This window comes from Diabrotica virgifera, chromosome 7 (genome assembly GCF_917563875.1).
Source record: "Diabrotica virgifera virgifera chromosome 7, PGI_DIABVI_V3a".
NCBI lineage: Eukaryota > Metazoa > Arthropoda > Insecta > Coleoptera > Chrysomelidae > Diabrotica > Diabrotica virgifera.
Window position 1 is genome coordinate 146,713,761 of NC_065449.1, and position 20,613 is coordinate 146,734,373.

Below are 20,613 nucleotides of genomic sequence, written 5' to 3' on the forward strand. Positions count from 1 at the left end.
CAAAACTACCGGTCTGGACGGTAGGGACATTAGAATAATCGCAAATTTGTATTGGGGCCAGGCTGCATGTATTAGGGTTGCGAATCAGTGCTCTGAAGAAGTAAAAATCAAGCGCGGAATTCGACAAGGCTGTATATTGTCACCAATGTTGTTTAATCTTTACGCTGAAACAATCTTAAATGAAGTGTTGGAAAACGCAAAAGAGGGAATACTCATTAATGGTATGCTTATGAACAATATCAGATACGCAGATGACACCTTGTTGCTGACTGGATCAATTGAACATATTCAAGCGTTATTGAACCGAATGGTGGCATTCTGCGCGATATATGGACTCAAACTCAACGCAAGAAAAACAAAGTTTATGGTTATTAGTAAACAGGCAGCCGTAAATAATAATAACTATAACGTAACAATCGGTAATGACTCAATTGAACGAGTAAGTAATCTTGTATATCTGGGTACTCATATTAATGAAAGCTGGAACCCTAGTACAGAAATAAAAAGTAGAATTGCCAAAGCAAGAACAAGTCTTATGAAATTTAAGAAAATCCTGTGCAGTCATGATCTAAATTTGGAACTTCGCATAAGAATGGTCCGATGTTATATATTCCCAGTACTACTTTACGGGGTCGAAGCATGGACACTGACAGAATCGCTTTTAAAAAACCTAGAAGCATTTGAAATGTGGGTCTACCGCCGTATTCTAAAGATCAGTTGGGTAGAAAGAGTCACAAACGAAAGGGTTTTGCAACGTTTGAATAAAAGTTGCGAAGTAGTGAACACGGTTAAAAGGCGCAAATTGGAATACTTTGGTCATATAATGCGTCACCCAGAAAAATATGACATACTTCACCTTGTCATGCAAGGTAAAATAATGGGAAAAAGAAGTGTGGGCCGCCGTACAACTTCTTGGCTTAAAAACCTACGCCAATGGTTTGGGAAAACTAGCACTGAACTATTTCGTGCGGCTGTAAATAAGACAATGATTGTTAATATTCTGGGCAACATGAGAGCCAACGATCGACAAGCGGTCTCGGCACCTTAAGAAGAAGAAGTACACTGCTTTATTTACAGAATTAGAAAAAAATGTAAAATACAAAAGTTATTTGATTTTTTAATTATTATTTTTTGACATATATATCGTACTAGTGACGTCATCCATTTGGGCGTGATGACGTAATCGACTATTTTTAAATAGGAATAGGGGTCGAGTGCTAGCTCATTTGAAAGGTTATTCAATTCCCTATTCAATCTAGCTTTAGTAAATTTAAAGAGATTTTTCAGCGCTGCCTCTTGGACTATAACGTCAACTGATCTATTTCGAGTTGCTGTAAATAGGACAAGATGGGTCAATGTGGTCGCCAACATCTCCTGAAGGTAGACACCTTTAGAAGAAGACGAAGTTAATTAAATCGAAAATGACATTTTTATAATTTAAAACAAAAGTGCATAGTTTCAATCGCTAATAACTTGAAAAGTATCAAACAAAAAGTTTAGAGAAAAAAATTTACTCAGAATGAGTCAGTCTATCGACTTCCATAGTTATTTTGAAATTTAATCCCGTATATGGGGTTGTTTTCACCCCCAGGGTAAAAACCCGGTTTGGCATAGGGTACCTAGATTTTAAAGAAGAGGATCAACCCGCCTTACATCCAAATTTTCATTAAAGTCGGTGTTGAATCTCAAAATTCCACGGTTTTTCAGTTTTTTACCGCTGATGACTGCTCTAATTAAAAATTATTCATATAAAATAATTAGTTTCAATGACTTGTTTAATGCATAATCATAGGTTCTATTCTTGTGGGATCGGTAGTGACCAGAGGGACCGCAGAATTTCGGATACAATTAGCATCTCTTTGTAAAAGACAATGAAGTCGACTTTACTAAGTAACAAGACATTTACACACCACACACACTGCACACTATACTGAGTGATTGCTGTACCATGCCATTGACCATTTTAGTTGTTGGGGCATTAAGCTAAATAATAATGGTAGGGGAGCCCAAGCGGGGATTTTTGCAGTTACTCGAGCGCGTCAGATTAGGTACCCTGCAGATATGCTCTTAACACAGATCTGCCATATATTGGCTCTTAACACAGGGGTGTTCGTTAAGGGGGCCCGAAAAAAAAATCTATCCTTAAAAAATCTCGAAATTGTCAGATTTAGTTAAGTACATGCAAAAGAATGTATATTTCAAAAATCTGATGATTTGAGGTGGGCGTAAGAAAATGGGTGAGTCCCAAAATTTCACAAGAAAAAAGCGAATATTTCGCGAAATGAATGACAGATCGAAAAACTAAAAAATATGTGCTCAATATCTTTTTAAAAAGCTATCGAATGATACCAAACATGACTTCCCAGGGAGAGAGGTGGAGGGTAAATTTACTATTTTAAATACGAATCACGCGATATTTCGCGAAATGAACATCAAATCGAAAAACTGTAAAATACACTTATTCAATATTATTGAAAAATCTATCGAATGGCACCAAACACGACCCCCCCACGGTGGTGGGGTGGGGGGTTACTTTAAAATCTTAAATAGGAGCCACCATTTTTTTATTGCAGATTTGGATTCCTTACGTAAAAATAAGTAACTTTCATTCGAAACATTTTTTCGAATTATGGACAGATGGCGTTAAAATCTTTAACTTGAAAACTTTACTTAACTTTTTTTGGTTTTAGGACCTCCTCTTCACAACCCAATAGGTCCGCATAACGCTCGAGTGACTGCACATTTAGCATATTTTGCTCCCCTACTATAATAAATAAAACTCATTTGTCGGAAAAATTTTAGTATAATTTATAAATGAGTAATAAACTTTATTAGAAAGAAACGTATCTGCCGATAAAATAAATGTTTATTGCAGGATACTTGTGGAAATGATGCATTACATAATTTCAATAATAACTTGTTTATCAAACTACATATTCAATTAATATGTTTATGATATTGTACAAAATTATTATGTACTGATAATGAAAATAAAATTATAAATTAAGAGCGTAGGCGGAAATATTTTACGGTTATAACTACTTTTTCTTTCTTTACACGGCAAATTATGTATAGTAAAATTATCACTGGTATGGAGATGTAAACATTACTGCGGTTGCAACTTACATATCTTACTGTGGTTAACGGTAATAGGGACCCCCAATATTTTGTTCTTGTTCAAAATAATAAATATATCAAAGAAGCAACGAGCTCTCTTCTGCAATGATTATTGAGTTGTTTTGGCATTTTTCAAACACGATCACAATACACAACGATAACTAGTTTTTAAAGCTATTAAGCTGTACGTCAGTGATTCTCAACCTGTGGGGCGAGCCCCCCTAGGGAGCGCGCTTTTAGTAATGGGGGGAAGTGAGCATATAAAAATACACACCAACAACATTACCTAATTTACTAAACTCAAAGCAAAACAAAATTCTGACAAAATAAAAAATAAAATACACATGAACACTAATGAGGAATTATAATCACAAAGAGCGCACTCAATACTAAAAAGTAAGATTTTACTGTTTTTTGTCAAAATACTCAAGGTACAATATTATTGCATAGATATATTGTTATTGTACGAGGGGGGCGCGGTGAAAATAATTATGGAAAATTGGGTCGCAAAGGGTAAAAGGTTGAGAAACTCTGCTGTACGTAGTGTGTAACCTATTAAGCTGTACAACAAAACCAAAATCATGGTTATTGATCGCCAACAACAGTTTCCTGAAACCCAAACTATTGCGGGATGCGAGGTAGTCTCATCTATGATATATCTTGGAGCTCTAGTTAACAACACAGGCAGTTGTGAACCCGAAATTAGAAGACGCATTCAACTAGCAAGAGCAGCAATGAGTGAACTAAACGGGGTCTGGCGTGATCGTCACATTACTATGACAAACAAAAAGAGACTCGTTTCAACTCTGGTCTTTTCCATATTTTACTATGCATGCGAGACATGGACAGTCAAAGAATCAGATAGACGACGTATAGACGCCTTTGAAATGTGGACATGGAGACGCCTGCTTCGAATTCCATGGACGGCTCGCCGTACAAATGTCTCGGTTCTGGATGAAATTAAACCGGATCAGCGTCTCTCCAGTACCGTTTACTCTAGAATTTTAAAGTTCTTTGGTCATATCCATCGGAGTGATCACAAAATGGAGCGGTTGGTGGTCCAAGGAAGGCCTCAGACTCAACGCCAACGCGGAAGATCTTCACAGCGATGGGCGGACATTACTAAAAAGCTTCTCAACAAACAGTATACTGAGGCAATACATGTAACTGATGACCGCGACCAGTGGAGAAATATTATCAATCAAACTGTCCGAGCTGCTGAAGCCCAATTATGAACCACAACACATCTACTAAGATGTTAATGACTATGATGATGAGTGTGTATTTATAAAAATGTTTATTAAAGAATATAGTCCACTGAAATATTCTCAACTGCTCAAAATCGGCAAAGAAGACGAAAACCCTTTGCAAATATGTTTTCGACCCTCCGGAATCCGAATCTGAAATTAGTTTTGCGAGAAAATGCCGGGAAATCCGGAAAAATCGTAAAACAGAGATTTTCCGCATTTTTTTCGAAAACTGCAATAGCTAGTGGAAAAATAATTAAACCATCGTGTTTATTGAACTATTTTACATAAAAATAGATGTTTTTTTTCGATAAAATGCCGGGAAATCCGGAAAAATCGTAGATTAGAGATTTTTCGCAATTTTCTCAAAAATTACAATAGCTAGCAGAGAACTAATTAAACCATAATGTTTATTGGACTATTTTACATAAAAATATATCTTTTTTTGCGAGAAAATGCCGGGAAATCCGGAAAAATTGTAAAATAGAGATTTTCTCGAAAACTACAATAGCTAACGGAAAAATAATTAAATCATCATGTTTATTGGACGATTTTACACAGAAATAGATGTGCAGTATATTAAAAAGATAAATAATTATTATAGTAATTTTATATAGGGTGTCCCAAAAGTAGTGGGACGGTCGAATATTTCGCGAACTATAGGCACATCGAACACAAAAACTGAAAAATACGTTTTTAATAATTTTCAAAAATCTACTTCCACACCTTGAAGGTGGGGTGGGGGTAACTTTAAAATCTTAAATAGGAACCCACATCTTTTTATTGCAGACTTTAATACCTTATATAAAAGTAAGTAACCTTTATTCAAGACTTTTTTTCGAATTGTGGATAGATGGCGCTCTAGTCGGAAAAAACTATTTAACTAATACCCTAGATAAATTATAGAAACGATCTAATATCAGAGAACAACGACCACGGTTGTTGTTCTCTGCTAATATCTCGAGAACTACACTTCCAAGTGAAAAACCAAAAAATAAGTGTTTAATATTTTTCAAAAATCTATCAAATAACACTAAACACGACAACCCTCTAATATATAGGATGTCCCAAAAGTAGTAGGACAGTCGAATATTCGGGAACTATATACCTATCGAATCAAAAAACTGAAAAATACGTTTTTAATAATTTTTAAAAATTTATCGAATGACACCAAACACGTCACTCACTTCCACACCTTGGAGGTGGGGTGGGAGTAACTTTAAAATCTTAAATAGGAACACCGTTTTTTATTGCCGATTTGAATACCTCATAAAAAAGTAAGTAACATTAGTCGAGACAGTTTTTAGACTTGTTGATAGATGGCGATAATAAATCGTATTTTTTCAAATACGGCGCCATCTATCAACAATTCTAAAAAATCTCTCGAATAAATATTCTTTATTTTTTCATCCAAATCTGCAATAAAAAACAGGTTCCTATTTACCTCCCCCCATCTCCATTAAACACGTGTTTTTTTTTATTTTTCACATGGAAGTGTAGTTTTCAAGATATTAGATAGATAGATACATTTAAAGAGGTGGCCCTCTAGCCTATTCCACTGCGGCTATTTGCCGGTGGATTTTCTTCTCCGAATGCAAAGAACCACACATTTGCCAGACTGTCACACTGACATAGAACGTGCTCTGCTGTTTCTTCTTCGAGGTGACAGAATCTGCACAGGTCATAATCTGACAATCCCATCAGCTTACAGTGCCCTATTAGCAGACCAACTATGGCTTTGACTGTTTTCCTGTCTTTGCTTATTAGGTCTGCCGTAAATTTTTACGAATGTTCTGTAATGAGCTGTTTCGTTTGTCTTTGTCCTGGTGAATTCCTTTACCATTCAAAAGATTGGTCAGCTTTCCACGTTCTTGCCGCCGTTCTTGTTACTGCCTTTGCAACATCGCAGATGTTCAGGTCCAACCTTTACAACATCGCAGAGGTTCAGGTCCAACCAATGCCATTGATGAGCCTTGCTTGGACATTTCATCTGCTTTTTTATTGCTCTTCTGACCCTCATGCCCCGACTCCCCGGCTACCGTAACCTTGCTGCGATCTCCTAATTTATTTAGGGCACACATACACAATCCCATACTGGCTTAAAATTGACCTCTACAGAATTGAGTAGCTTAAGGGCTGCCTGACTATCTATGAAGATGGCAACTGAATTGAACGTTGTTTCCTGCCGTTCTATTTCTTTTACGCAGTGACGAATTGCTGCGATTTCCTCCTGGAAAACTGTGACATCCTTTGATAGACTTACGGGAAATCTATCCCTTGATTAGTCCCTACTATGCTGGCTTCCACACCTTTCGGTGTTTTTGAGCCATCAGTGTACAGGTAGCAGCAACTTGACCCGTGTTGAGCTGCCCCCCCCCCCCCCACTTGCAAAAATTAAAAAACAAATAGCCCTGATTTATGAGCTATTTATGAGCTCTCATATTCCGCAAACTAAAAATTTTGAGCTCGTTCCACTGAGCAGGAATTTAATACCCTAGTGGGGGGGGGGGCTGAGTCAGCCCCCCCCCCACTACTTAAAAATAGGAATATTGAATCGGTTTTTGCGGCAGAATTACGAGCTATTTATGAGCTCTTGAAATTATATAGTTTCGATTTTTGAGCTCATCCCCTTCACCCCCAAACAACCCTTTAATTGATTTAACTTAAGAGAAAGATGCTGAGAAAACTTAAAATATATCGTATTGCGGATATAATTCATATAGCTTATATACTCTAAGAATATACTATTAAATCAAGAGCATTTCGATTATTGAGCTACAACCCCTTCGCCAGAAAACCACCCTATCTTCCCGGCTTAAAAGAAAGTTGTACTTAAAATGCATTAAACTAATTATTTGGCGACTACATATCATTTAATAATTTATAAGCTTCCAAATTACGCGCATTTAGATCAGTAAATTGCAATTTATTTTGTATAGTGCAGTCACTGAAGGTAAAAATCAACGATTACCTTCAATTTCGGTGAACCTTCATCGATTTTCACGAAAATTGGTCAGTAGTTAGAGGATACGTCAAGAAACAAAGGTGACATGGTACCACCTTGCGCCTTTACCCTGAGGGTGGATACCGCCCCTTCTCGGGGGTGAAAATTATTTTATAAAAAATAAATGCACAAATCAATAAAAGAACAAATTAAAAGCAAAATTTATTATATAAAGTTAATAAAATAAGTCAATACTTTTTAAGTTATTAAAGATCAAAGATTTTAATTACTTGTGAAAAAAATGCATGTTTTGAAAAGGTTTTTTGTAAATCACTGAAAAACTTTAAGTTTTTACAAAAAAGTTAATAGTAGTTTAATTCGTATAGCTTATATTCTAAGAATAAACTCTTAAATCACGCGTCTTTCGATTATAGAGCTACAACCCCTTCGCAAGAAAACGACCCCATATTCCCGGCTTAAGAGAGAGTTGTTCTTAAAATAATTTAAATTAATTATTTGGCGACTACATATCGTTTAATAATTTATGAGCTTGCAAAATATACGCATCTCAATTATTGAATTGCCATTTTCTTTCTATAGTGCAGTCACTGAAAGTAAAAATCAACTAGTACCTTCGATTTCGGTAAATCTCCATTTATTTTCACGAATTGACAATAACAACTTGGGGTTTTAGCCTGGGGTATATGTCACCCCTTCTCGGGAGTGAAAATTACTTTATTAAAAATAACCCCACAAATCGAGAGAGGAACAAATTATAAGCAAAATTTGTTATATAATGTGATTAAAATAAATCAATACTTTTTGAGTTATTAAAGATCAAATATTTTAATTTTTTGGAAAGAAAATGCATGCTTTAGAGCGATTTTTCATAAATGACTCAAAAATTGTAAGTTTTTACAAAAAAGTTTTCATCACTAAAATTGAAGCTAATAAAAAATATAATAAATTGCTTACTTGAAAAACCCTTTAATGTTAATTTAAAGTAAGTTATTGGTAATTAAATGTATATTTTTTTCCGCGACTGTTAAAATCTAAGGGTTCAAGCTTAAATAACGGGAAAGAGATGCATTTTATAACAATTAGGTACTAAATACTTGTCAAAGTACTTAGAAATACCTATGAAAAATAAGATGCATAAAAAGTTGATAGTATCAAAATCCGCTCACCAATTTTCGTGAAAATGAATGGAGATTTACCGAAATCGAAGGTACTAGTTGATTTTTACCTTCAGTGACTGCACTATAGAAAGAAAATGGCAATTCAATAATTGAGATGCGTATATTTTGCAAGCTCATAAATTATTAAACGATATGTAGTCGCCAAATAATTAATTTAAATTATTTTAAGAACAACTCTCTCTTAAGCCGGGAATATGGGGTCGTTTTCTTGCGAAGGGGTTGTAGCTCTATAATCGAAAGACGCGTGATTTAAGAGTTTATTCTTAGAATATAAGCTATACGAATTAAACTACTATTAACTTTTTTCTAAAAACTTAAAGTTTTTCAGTGATTTACAAAAAACCTTTTCAAAACATGCATTTTTTTCACAAATAATTAAATCCATGATCTTTAATAACTTAAAAAGTATTGACTTATTTTATTAACTTTATATAATAAATTTTGCTTTTAATTTGTTCTTTTATTGATTTGTGCATTTATTTTTTATAAAATAATTTTCACCCCCGAGAAGGGGCGGTATCCACCCTCAGAGTAAAGGCGCAAAGTGGTACCATGTCACCTTTGTTTCTTGACGTATCCTCTAACCACTGACCAATTTTCGTGAAAATCGATGAAGGTTCACCGAAATTGAAGGTAATCGTTGATTTTTACCTTCAGTGACTGCACTATACAAAATAAATTGCAATTTACTGATCTAAATGCGCGTAATTTGGAAGCTTATAAATTATTAAATGATATGTAGTCGCCAAATAATTAGTTTAACGCATTTTAAATACAACTTTCTCTTAAGCCGGGAAGATAGGGTGGTTTTCTGGCGAAGGGGTTGTAGCTCAATAATCGAAATGCTCTTGATTTAATAGTTTATTCTTAGAGTATATAAGCTATAGGAATTATATTCGCAATACGATATATTTTAAGTTTTCTCAGCATCTTTCTCTTAAGTTAAATCAATTAAAGGGTTGTTTGGGGTGTAGGGGATGAGCTCAAAAATCGAAACTATATAATTTCAAGAGCTCATAAATAGCTCGTAATTCTGCCGCAAAAACCGATTCAATATTCCTATTTTTAAGTAGTGGGGGGGGCTGACTCAGCCCCCCCCACTAGGGTATTAAATTCCTGCTCAGTGGAACGAGCTCAAAATTTTTAGTTTGCGGAATATGAGAGCTCATAAATAGCTCATAAATCAGGGCTATTTGTTTTTTAATTTTTGCAAGTGGGGGGGGCCAGCTCAACACGGGTAGCAACTTGTATGGATACACCTTCCTTCCAGCTTCCAGTCTTTCCTGTATGGCATATTAATTTTTAACTTATTGTCAAAGCTATATCTCATAGCTGTTGCACCGATAGGCTGCCCCATCACAATATCGGCTTTTAGCTCCTCAATTAGCTTTCTGTTTTCAGCACCATGCACCTGGCTTATTTGTAGCTGGCTGCCTATGCATTAATCTGTGCATCACTGATCTGGCTTCGCCCTGAACAAAGATATGAAGTGGTGGCAGATTCAGCAGGATTTCCAACGCTGCTGTAGGAGTTGTTGTTATTGCCCCCGTAATACACAGGCATGATAGCCTTTGTGTATTGCCTAGCAGCCTTATTGCTCCAACTGTCTGCGTCTTTGTCCACCACGTCACCGAGTAATAGGTTATCATGGGTCATGCGTCTAATAACTCTTGTGTATAACCATGAAATCATTTTGGGGTTAAGCCCCCAATTCTTATCGCCCATTCTTCTACATCTGCCCAAGGACAGAGTACCCTAGATGAATTATGGAAACGGTCTAATATCTCGAGAGGAGCCAAGGGGTATGCTCTTTTTCTAATCGGCGTAAAGCTTAGGAAAAGTCTTAGGACTTTGCACCTCCTTATACTATTCCAAGACCGCTGGGTACTCCCATCAATGATTGGAGGTGTGTAATTAATCTTTGATTGCACCCTTCTCGTGGTAACCCTGTTGAAACTAAACTCGACGGATCTAAACTAGATAGTCGATAAACAATCCCGAAGCCAAGCCGTGAGATACCGTGGTGAAGGTTGTAAGGCACCGGGGTGACAGTGTCGCAAACGGTTCCTTTGAGGCAAGGGGCAACAGGTCGTAACCCTAAGTATTTAGACCTTACCGTCGCAAGCGGGTCTCTGCGAGGGGTTCTAAAGGGCAGGAAATTCTAAAGAAATCTCCCAAGCTGATAGGCAAGGAACACGAATCTCCCAGGCTTGCAACACGAGTTGCAAGCTAGGCTGGGCAGCACTGACAAACAGTGGCATCTGTGTCACGCATTGCCACACACACGTGTTACCACTATTGTCGGACTATTTATTGCACTTTCATAAAGTGTAACAAGAGAGTCAAATGGAAACAAACGCATTAATATATTATACAGCTCGATTATATACCCTTTCTCTAAAACATTGAATTTTACTAGGTGGCTCTAATAAATTTGATCATCCACTAAAGATGTAAAGATGTGTCCTTGGGCAGATGTAAAAGAATATACGGTAAGAATTGGGGGCTTAATCCCAAAATGACTCTATGGTTATACACAAGGGTTATTAGACCTATGGTAACCTATTACTCGGTAACGTGATGGACAAAGAAGCAGCCAGTTGGAGCAATAAGGCTGCTAGGCAATACACAAAGACTAGCATGCCTGTGTATTAGGGGGCCATAAAAACAACTTATACAGCAGCGTTGGAAGTCCTGCTGAATACCACTACTTCATATCTTTGTTCAAGGCGTAGCCAGATCAGTGATGCACAGATTAATGCATAGTCAGCTACATATTGTGATGGGGCAGCCGATATTGTGATGGGGCAGCATATCGATGCAACAGCTATGAGATATAGCTATGACAATAAATTCAAAATTAATCTACCAGGCAGGGAAGACTGGAAAAAAGGTGTATCCATAAAATCTGCTGCTACCTGTACACTGATAGCTCAAAAACGTCGGAAGGTGTGGGAACCGGCATAGTAGGGACTAATCAAGGAATAGATTTCCCGGTAAGTCTATCAAAGCATGTAACAGTTTTCCAGGCGGAAATAGCGACAATCCATCACTGCGTTGGAGAAATAGAAAGGCAGGAAAAAACGTTCCGTTCAATTTCTGTCTTCACAGATAGTCAGGCAGCGCTTAAGGCACTCAGTTCTGTAAAGGTCAATTCTAAGCTAGCATGGGATTTTGTGTGTGTGCCCTAAATAAACTAGGAGATCGCAGCAAGGTTACGGTAACCTGGGTACCGGGGCACGAGGGTCATAAGGGTCATAGGGAACTAGCAAAACAGAACTAGTCGGTAACTACGAGTAAAGCCAATCATTCCTACTCTCATCAATTTATATACACTCTCGTACCCACTTAGTTTAAGCTAAAAGAAAAAGAAAAGCAAAAAGAGAAAGGGGAAGTTGGCGAGATTGGATATAAAAGGTCCTTCCCCGCCAACTACCCCAGGACGTAGTGAACAAAGTAGTTACAAAAGAAACACAAATATAATATAATGGAGACAATACACAAGGCACATGGGGTAGTCTCCTACTGATTACGTCTTAAACGTGCACCACATTTAATACATAAAATTTGTGTAAAAAAACGATAGACTTGCAAAATAAAATGAAAATAAATAAGTACGCGATAAATTAGATAAATAAATAAAAATAATTTAAATTAAAATAAAATAAAAAAATAAAATAAAAAGGCAATCAGCGTGGTTTGGGTGTAAAAGGTCCTCCCCTCGCTGGCTGCCTACCACAACCGAAACATATAAATAAATAAAATAAATAAATAGAGACGGTCCTCCCGCTTGCAGCCGCCTCTCCTTTTCTTCCTTATGCTTTATTGTCTTTGTGACGAAAGCAATGATCAGATCGAAGTCTCGCTTGCTGTCGATAGCTCTATCGATTATCTCGCGAGGCTCGCCCAGAGGAGCTCCCAGGCTCAGGCTCGATACGCCCGACATGCAGTGCGTCATCCATGACCCCACCGTCGGGACATGGATAGTTCTCTGATTTACCAATACGGTGGGTATATTTCCTGAACGATCCATGCTCCGTCAAGAACTGCGTGAAATAGTAATCGACGCGCCGATGCCGACTCCCGTACCACCTCACTACATCCGGAATCAGGGATCTCGTCCAGGCCGCCTTTCCGACTTCGGCTGTTCATTCCCTCTGCCACATCTCTAGACTTCTGACTCTTTCCTGTGGTCCTAAACCTATCGCGGTACATCCGGACTCTTTCCCCGGCCAAGGTGTGCCCCGGTACAGAACCAGCCACGACCTGTAAGGCAATGGTAGATACAGTCCTGTAGGCACTGCACACGCTGATCAGGGGTTTTCTTTAAGCCCCAAGATGCATGTCCTTATACTTCTTCATCCGGAGGACCTCATGCCACACTGGGGCCCCGTATAATACAGTGGATAATATAGATTGAAGTTGAAGCATAACTACCCTCTTTTGCGATCCGGGCCCACGATATTTGGCATTAGCTTATTTAGTGTTGACGTCTTCCCCTCCGCTTTCCGACATGCTTCTTGTATGTGTTACCCGAAGCTAAGCTTATCGTCGAAGGTAATCCTTAAGTATTTGGGGTATCCCTTTGGGGTCTTATTTCGGAGCCTTGATATTCGAATACTATGTCTTCTCTATAGCTTGGTTTCCTCAAGATAATTATTTCTGTCTTATCTACTACTAATTTTTAAACATTTTTCTCAATCCACGCCGCGGTGGTCCTGATTTCTCTATTTACTTTATCTTTTATACCCCAGTTCATATCATCTTTGACCAGTAAGGCTAGATCGTCCGCGTCCGCGTATGCAATCGCTCTCACTCCTCTCTTCTTGTGAATTTCTAGTAACCCGTTGTATAATATATTCCAAAGTAAGAGTCCAGGCACTTAAATCTAATGGTATTGTCAGATGATGACGTATGCAGATTCTGTCAACTGGAAGAAGAAACAGCAGAACACATTTTATGTCAGTGTGACAGTCTGGCAAATGTGAGGTTCTTTGCATTTAGAGAAGAAAATCGATCGGCAAATAGCTACATTGAAGGTTCAGTCTCGAAGCTATTCGACTTTTTAAAAAGGGTCAGGCTAAAGAATGTTTTATAGGACTAGAGGACCACAATAAATCTGAAAAGGTCGAAGTGGAATAGGCCAGAAGGCCATCTCTTTAAATTTATCTATCTAATATCTCGAGAACTACACTTCCAAGTAAAAAACTAAAAAAACACGTGTCATTCTTTAAACACCTATCAAATAACACTAAAACGACCCCACTCTATCCATGGAGATGGGGTGGGGTAACTTTAAAATCTTAAATAGGAACTTCGTTTTTTATTGCAGATTTGGATTCTTTATGAAAAAATAAAGAGTAGTTGTTTATTCGAGACATTTTTTAGAATTGTTGATAGGTGGCGCCGTAATTGGAAAAGTACTATTTATTAGCGCCATCTATCAACAAATCTAAAAACTGTCTCGAATAAATGTTACTTACTTTTTTGTGAGGTATTCAAAGCTGTAATATAAAATGTGGGCTCTTATTTAAGATTTTAAATTACCCTCACCCCACCTCCAAGGTGTGGAAGTGAGTGACGTGTTTGGTGTCATTCGATAGATTTTTAAAAATTATTAAAAACGTATTTTTCAGTTTTTTGATTCGATATATAGTTCCCGAGATATTCGACTGTCCTACTACTTTTGGGACACCCTATATAATTATTAGTATAATTATCTATTTTTTTAATATAGCTAAAATCTACTTTTATGTAAAATCGTCCAATAAACACCATGGTTTAATTATTCTTTCGCTAGAGCTATTGTAGTTTTAGAGAAAATTGCGGAAAATCTCTATTTAACAATTTTTCCGGATTTCCCGGCATTATCTCGCAAAAAAACTTGTATTTTTATGTAGAGTCATCCAGTAAATACGATAGTTTAATTATTATTCCGCCAGCTGTTGAAGTTTTCGAGAAAATTGGGAAAAATATCTATTTTAAAATTTTTCCGGGTTTCCGGGCATTTTCTCGCAAAGAAAACATCTATTTTTATGTATAGTCGCAGAATAAACACTATTATATAGTTTAATTATTTCTCCGATAGCTATTGTAGTTTTCGAGAAAATTGGGGAAATCTCTATTTTACGATTTTTCCGGATTTCCGGGCATTTTCTCGCAAACAAAACATATACTTTTATGTAAAATTGTCCAAGAAACACAAAGGTTTAATTATTTCTCCGCTAGCTATTGTAATTTTTGAGAAAATTGCAAAAAATCTCTAATGTACAATTTTTCCGGATTTCCCAGTATTTTCCCGAAAAAAACATCTATTTTTATGTAAAATCGTCCAATAAACACGATGGTTTAATTACTTCTCCTCTAGCTATTGTAATTTTTGATAAAATTGCGAAAAATCTCTAATTTACAATTTTTCCGGATTTCCGGCATTTTCTCGAAAAAAAAAATCTATTTTTATGTAAAATCGTCCAATAAACATGATGGTTGAATTATTTTTCCGCTACCCATTGTAGTTTTCCAGAAAATTTCGGAAAATCTTAATTTTACGTTTTTTCCAGATTTCCCGGCATTTTTTCGCAAACCAAATTTCAGATTCGGATTCCTGAGGGTCGAAAACATGTTTGCAAAAGGTTTTCGTCTTCTTTGCCGATTTTCAGCAGTTGAGAATATTTCAGTGGACTAAATAATCATATATTCTGGTACAAAAATTGTTCGATTGAACCTAACTTACCTTAGTACAAATGTACACTTAAAAAATGTACTGCCCTTTGAACGTACAAAATAAAAATCGATTTTTTCCAATATATCGACGATGTTATATGTTTTGTATCAAAAATAAATATGTGGCTTTCTCATCACAGGAAAATTAGCAAAAAAACAATAGTGGGATTATTTTTTGTCACTTACCATTTTGTCACTTCAAAGGTCTGTAACTTTTTTATTTGCACATTTCTACTAAGGTAGGTAAGTTAGGTTAAATCGAACTTTTTTGGTCCCAGAATATGTGAATATGACCTACCTTTTTGTTACGCCCTGCATATTATAAGTGAAATTGTGTAAACACATAAAAACAAACAAACAAAATTCTTACTAATAATTGTCGGCAACACTGTAAACATTTTTCAACACATGTCAAATCAATCGCCCAACTGTCATTGAAGTTTGAAATATTTCCGTACCTGTGGCCCTGTGGCGTACGATTGTCTAATGTATTTCATTATTTTCAACGAAAACATTTCGTTTATAAATTCGCAAAAGTGTGTGTGTTATTGCGTTGCCGCTAATAAAATGCAATATTCAGATCAGATTTATCGATGGATTCTTATGTAGTTTTTTCTTCTGAATTCAAATATGAAAACGGCATTTCGATATTTCTAACCGTCTTCGAGATAATCGACCTCAAAGTCTAAAATGTGACGTCACAATTGTTTTATTTTCTTCCGACACACTACACGTCTAGCTGAAATCGTTGTTAGTAAGTAGGCTAGTTTTTTAATCTCGATTTGTTAAGCAAAGCATAGGTTATTTACATTTGAATTTGACACTTCGTGAATGTCAAACTAAATTTTAAATTAAGTATTAATAAAACATCAATGACATTTGATAGTGAATTTGATTATTATATAAAATAAATAAGATGTTCAAAAATACAATTTGAGTATATTTTAAAAGCAATAATTTATTAACAGCTTTAAAAAGGTTTATACGAATATACGGCCTCCCCTATATGATAAATGGACTGTTCCATTTGCTATGAAATTAAAATATAGTCGGTTCGCTAAACTCGACACCACTGACTAGTGATTTTAGTAGGTGATTTTTTTGTTTTTTGCGAATTTTGCCAAAATTAGCAAAATTACTAACTATTTAGTAATTATTAACTAATTAGTAATCATTTTTTTTTGCACAATTGGCAAAATATTATTGACTAAAATCACTAGCCAGTTGTGTCTGAGTTTAGCGAACCGACAGTATATGAAACAATATTGTTTGGTATAAAAAATTATGGTCTGATATGTGCATGTGCAATTACAATCTTCTAATGGAAAAAAATATTTGAAGATTTTTCTCAAATTATGGATACCAACAACATTTCCATATATAACTCTTTTATTTTTTATTTGACGAAGAAAAGTTATTCTTCATAAAAAGTTCTTCATGTTCTAAGATTTATGATCATATATAAAATTTATAATCATTATATTTATAAATCATATATAAAACATCATATATAAAATTTTATTAATTTTATACGAAGTATATAAAAAATATGAATTTCGATCAAGAGTAAACTACCTTTATAGTTCATAACATTTAAATTAGAATGATATAATTGCACATTAAAACATAATTATTAATTCTAAGCTACTTTTCGTAACAGCAATTTTCATATTATGGATTAAAATACGTAAATAAACAAAGTTTTCGTTATGATAATGCTCGCATTTTCAGCTTGTTTTTATTAAACTTTTACAATTTTTCGATCAAATTTATATTATTTATTAATAATAAAAAATGTTTTTTGGTTATGCATATTGATATGATTCTAAAATTCCTTATGTATTCACAAGTACATATTATATTTTTCATATCACAATAACATTTTGACGCCTGTGAAAGATCGAGCAGTTCGGTAGCAGTATCGTATTATTAGCCGTGTTGGGGAAATTTCAACAAGATTAATTTGTTATTATGGAAAGGTTAACTACAAGTGACGTCAGATTGTATAAACTGTGACGTAACCAATTTTGTAGTAAAATAACTATAGCTAGTATCTAGTAATAATACACAAAAATATAATAATAAAAACTGTACACAACACAAGTTGATAAACAGACATGCAGGGTATAAACGAATGTCTTTATTAGGTGTTAGACGTCCGCTTAAATTTATTGTTTTCAAACAAAAATGATATGTTTGCCGGCAATATCCACATCAGAAATGTACACACTATAAAAATGTAATACGAACTATAAAAATAACCGCGAAATATCTATGTCACTTATGGAATAAAATTATTGCTGTCCTTGTTTTAAAAAATTATAAAAAACGCTAAGACCCGTCGACTTTTGTGTAGAAATGAGCGCTTTTTCACCCTAAATTTAAAATTTACATGTAGGTAACCCTTTTCTCTTTCTACCCATTTGAAGCCCAGTGGACCGATTTTGGTCTTATTTTGGTCTCACTTGTTCCCGTTATAACCAGACAGCAGTGATGTTTTATGTGCCAGAAGTAAGGACAGAAAATATCGAAAGTTTTGTATTTGGTACAATCAATACGTATATGTGCAGAACGTTTAAAAAATAAACAGTTCGTAACAAGTGTGATAATTAATTTATTATTTAAAATGTCACTGCATCCCATATTTTATCTTATATTATTTTTCTTGATTTTATAATCACTTCTACAATTTGTTCAAGTGTGTCAAATCGAGTAAGTATCAATGTTTACACCATATTATAAAAATATGTATTTTTTATAATCAGAATATATTGTTTCTCTTTGATAGTCCTTAATTATTATAATGCAAAATATAAGCCAAATCTTTTGAAGTACCTAGGTGCATTTGCACGCGACTCAGTATTTAATGTTTTGACCATGGGTTTTAGGTCTGGATCCCGCGTATGAAAAAAAAGTTGATTAATAGCAAGCTGAAAATTTGTTAATAGCTTAAGGGTGTCTAGTCGGATAATCTTTGATATATGGGAACACTGGAACAGGGGCAGTTTTAATTGTGGAACAGGTTAAAAATTTGGAACGGTCAGACCACGAAAACGGCACATTTATTTTGTCCGACAGAACAGACTTAAACTCTCCGAACAGAGATTAAACTCTCTTGTAAAAATCAGACTGCTATTTATCACCTGTCATAATTCCTGTCATTTGACATATTCTACATGTTCCACTCATTAAAACGCCCATTTGGTGATAAATAGCAGTCTGCTTTTTGCATGAGAGTTTAATCTCTGTTCGGAGAGTTTAAGTCTGTTCTGTCGGACAAAATACATGTGCCGTTTTCGTGGTCTGACCGTTCCAAATTTTTAACCTGTTCCACAATTAAAACTTCCCCTGTTCCAGTGTTCCCATATATAAAAGTTTGTCCGACTAGACACCCTTAAGCTATTAACAAATTTTCAGCTTGCTATTAATCAACTTTTTTTTCATACGCGGGATCCAGACCTATTTATGAAGGTTAATAAAAACAAACAGATAGGAGACTTATTTTTTATTTATTTTTCCAAAGAAATATTTTCAGATTGGTTAAATTGATATTTTTTCTAATTTTCATTATATTAGGCTATTGATTATGTTCAAAATAAGAGAGCTAAAAGGAACTACAACGTTAATGGAATTTTATTGTCTCATATGGTCAGTGGGCCTCTAAGTTTGAAAAAACCGCGGAGTGCTACCATTTAAATGGGTGCGTTTTTGAGAAAGGGGTGAATTAGTCCCTAAGCACAGGGCGAATTAGGGTGAGTTCTATTCACTCTTGGTACAATCACTTCTACAGGAAAATTATTCCAGGTTAAATTTACTATGGAAATATCATATCTTAAAGTAAAAAGTATTTTTTTTACAAAAATATATTCAAAAGAAAAGCAAGAAAAAGACACGAAAGAAAGCAATTTTGTTTTTTGCCCCATAACTTTTTTCCACAGCGATATAGGTATAGGCATTGCTTCAGCGAAAAATAACTACCATCCTTCCTCTTTAAAATAACGTTCGGAAGAAGTCTCTAGGATTTATAGTTTCCAAAATAGGATTTTTCAAAATTTGCCGCTCACAGAATTTTTGAGCCATTTTCCCCATTATTTCGCAAACATTGTTCTGTAACTTTTTTCTACGCATTTCTAGGTATATGCAATGGTACATTTAGTAGAAAGGGAAGTCAATTACCTTTAAAATGGTCTATTGTATAAGGCTGTACGCCTATTTTTAAACAAGTTATGCTTTTTCAACCTTTTATACTTTTAATGATTTTTGATATTGTTTATGATTATTTTTTAAATATGACTTTTCATATGACTTTTTTTCTTGTACATTTAGGTATATACATTGTGGAATAAAAAAAGCTTATTTTCTTTACTTTAAAATGGTTTATCGCAAACACCTCTAGGACTATTTTTAAACAAGATATCCGTAGGATATCCAAGAGTATCCGTAATTTGAGAAAAATTTTTAAAAATTTTATGTTTTCAATTAGAAGAATATAATTGCATATTGTAATATAATTTCTAATTCCAGGTAACTTTCCTTAATAACTCTTTTCGATATTGTGAAATATAAAGGTACTTTACTCTTGAGCGAAATTCATATTTTTTAACATACCTCGTACACTATTGATAACATTTTATATCTGATGATTACATCTTAGGTTTTAGACTATGCAGAGCATTTTATAAATAATAATTTTTTTCATAAAGTTAATAATAAAATGTTTTCCATATGGTTCCAACTTAGTGGGACCAATTACATGTGTATATGCCAAGCTTTGAAAAAGCATATCTTGTTCAAATATAGACCTAGAATTTTTTACATTACACCATTTTAAAGTAAGAAAATAGGCTTTCTTTTTTATTGGACAATGTATATACCTAAATATACAATAAAAAAAGTTATAATGAGAAATTTAAAAATAATCGTAAAATATATCAAAAACCATTAAAAGTATAAAATTTTGAAAAACCATATCTTGCTTAAAAATAATCATACAGTCTTCTACGATAGACCATTTTAAAGGTAATTGACTTTTCTTCCTACTAAATGTATTGCATGTACCTAAAGCTGCGTAAAAAATAGTTACACAACAATGTTTGCGAAGTAACAAGGAAAATGGCACAAGATCGCTGTGAGTGGTGAAATTTCAAAAATCATATTTTGGAAACTATAAATCATAGAGACTTTTACCAAACGTCATTTTAAAGAGGAAGGATGGAAGTTTTTTTCTGTGAAGTAATGCCTATACCTATATCGCCGTGGAAAAAAGTTATGGGAAAAGAAACAAAAATGCTACCTTAGGTGTTTTTTTCTTGCTTTTCTTTTGAATAGATTTTTGTAAAAACAAATATTTTTGACTTTAAAATGTAATATTTCGATAGTAAAT

General features: G+C 34.8%; 1 protein-coding gene across 1 annotated transcript in view; it reads left to right on the top strand.

The window, feature by feature from the left end:
* LOC114340687 (heparan sulfate glucosamine 3-O-sulfotransferase 1) overlaps positions 1-20,613 on the top strand; it is a 208,393-nt gene that overhangs the window by 35,604 nt on the left and 152,176 nt on the right. The window lies entirely within an intron of this gene.